At 52.7% G+C, this 2,500-nt stretch overlaps 1 protein-coding gene across 1 annotated transcript in view; it reads left to right on the top strand.

The window, feature by feature from the left end:
• LOC311312586 (uncharacterized protein) overlaps positions 1 to 2,500 on the top strand; it is a gene marked incomplete at its 3' end in the record, with an annotated part of 99,701 nt that overhangs the window by 22,820 nt on the left and 74,381 nt on the right. The gene's annotated exons all lie outside the window — the stretch shown is intronic.

Consider the following 2,500-nt stretch of genomic DNA (forward strand, 5'->3'; position numbering starts at 1 on the left):
CCAGGGTTCAAATCCAGTTCTAGGTGACTCCTGTACCCCCCCCCCCCCCACCCCCCCTGTACAGTAGATACAGTGAGAGGTCAGAAGAGGAGGATCACTCCGGAGGTAGGAGCTGTATTCTCACATCCACTCTCCTCTGTCGTCGGTGGATACGTGCGTTAATCACGCCAGCCTCCCGGCAGGAAGGAGCTCTTACTTGGCACCATTTCACATAGAACAGCTTTTATCTTTTATGTGTTCCATATATATTCCATACGTCTTTACGGCCGCTTGTATAAATTCGGATTCGGTCTTTATGGAGCGGTCACATTAAAACGCGGCTGGTCTGAAGTGCTGGCCCTCGCCTGTATGGGCATGGACAGGTGGGGTGATGGGATTTATCCAAATCTGACACGTGGTGTTGTTATACAGCTGAAGTACTGACGGTCGCGTGTCTGTATTAGCGCTTTTCTCTGGCGGGGAAACGCTGGCTGGACCCTGTGGATCGCTTCATCCCGGAGATTCAGAGAGTTTCAGCTAGGGTGTAGAAGCGCTCGGAGGGGCCACACGAAAAATTTAGAGAGCTCTGAAAAAAGCTCTCCTCATTGGGAACAATAAAAAATGGCGCTGGTGCTCAGAAAAAAACGCTATATGGACGGTCAACCGTACCAGTCCCCATGCCAACCGACGTCAACATAATCTAACTACATAACTTCGTGAGAAGATGGACTGAGGACCTGGTATATACATACACACAACCTAATACCAACCATAAACCACTGAACCAGCTTTAGGCTCGGTCGCTGTCTCCGTGCCAGTGATGCTAACCCTAATTACACACCTGCCATGTTGAGCATGGGCGCAGCATGGTATATAATTCAATGCATACAGTATTAGTAGCCGACCAGCTGCTTCAGGTCTCTATTCCTGTGCCAACGTTCGCTCCTACGTCCCGAACTGAGGTGAACCGCAGACCGAGTGCGAGGCATGTAGGCTAGGCTACCGAATATCTGTTTTATTTAGGGTTTGTTAAGGGCAGTCCTCTACCGCCACCCTGACGCCCTCACTCTATAAGATGGCAGCAGATGTGGGGGTTGAAGGGGTTTGAGGGAGTCCACCACAAACTTTCTCAAACCGTTGCTGAGAGGAAATAACAGCCAGGGAAAGAGGGAGTTGACGTTTGCTCAGAGGGAGCGGTATTATAAACCTCGTCCCTCTTCCTTTAGTGCGAGGCTGTGAAGCCTGTCAGGATGGCTGAGGTAGACTGCTGGCAAAGGGCCTGTGTTAAGGGGTCTGTGTTGAGGGCTTTGTGTCGAGTGTTTGGGTGGAAAATATGAGCGTTCCCTGAGTCATATCAGGTACCAGACCTATCTCCCCCCCTCCCCCTCACACACACACATATACACACACACACACACACACACACTCTCCCTTAGGTATACTGAGGAGTGAAAGGCCAGCTACAGACAAGCCTCAGACTGCTGTTCAAGGCTCTGCATGGAGTGTGTGTGTGTGTGTGTGTGTGTGTGTGTGTGTGTGTGTGTGTGTGTGTGTGTGTGTGTGTGCGTGCGTGCGTGTGTGTGTGTGCGTGTGTGAGTCATATTACCGTAGGTACCACCAGACCTGACCCGTGCCCTAACCCTTTCAGTTCCCAGAAACACTAACGCACAGTCACAGTCAGGATCAGCTACAAACAGCTCATTGTGTTGATAGTCCTATAGTCAGTGCATAGGATGAATCACAGAAGAGAGAGCGAGGTAGACAGAGACAGAGTATGTTATCACGTCTGTAACAAACACCGGGTAAGGCGTGCACCATATGAAGGCTAGTCCTTCGCGCGGCGGACCCGGGTTCGATTCCCGGCTCGGGTACTGTGCCACGTGTCCTCCTCTCTCTCTCCCACGCTTCCTGTCTCTCTACACTGTCCTATACCATTAAAGCTGAAAAGCCCTAAAAAAAATCTTTCAAAAAAATCTTTCAAAAAATAAAATAAAATAAATTCTGAATGGGAATGACGCCCGAACCCAAAGGAATCTCCCGCCCGGACACCACAAAGAACCACTTGACAGAGGAATGGCTGCCGGTGCTGTGAACCCTAAATCACTGAACCCGTTCCGCCTCACCTCAGTGAAAGCCGGTGACCCCGCTCCAGAACGCCTTGTGACTCTTTTTCCGCCCTCTCACTCTGACACGCTTGACCCTTGACCCCGGGGGGCGGGAGGGGACCAGAGGGGGGCAAGGGTGTCACGCCACGTGGAGGGGAGGCCTTCGGGTGAGGGGGTCAGGGGGGTCGCGGTCTAGTCGGAAAAACATCGCTCAGACCCAGGTGGGGGACCCCCTCAGTGGTCCCACCACAACCATATGGAGCTTTGGGGAAGTTGGGGGGGGGGGGGGGCTGTCACACACACTTCAGCCCATGTTGAGAGCCCAGAGAGGGGCAGAGGGTCTCTGTCTCCGCTGCTCTGAGGGGCCTGGTGGTGGAGCCAGCCCGACTGCCAGCCAGTTCTCTGGGTTTCAGAGG

This window comes from Borostomias antarcticus (assembly GCF_949987555.1).
Source record: "Borostomias antarcticus genome assembly, chromosome: 8".
NCBI lineage: Eukaryota > Metazoa > Chordata > Actinopteri > Stomiiformes > Stomiidae > Borostomias > Borostomias antarcticus.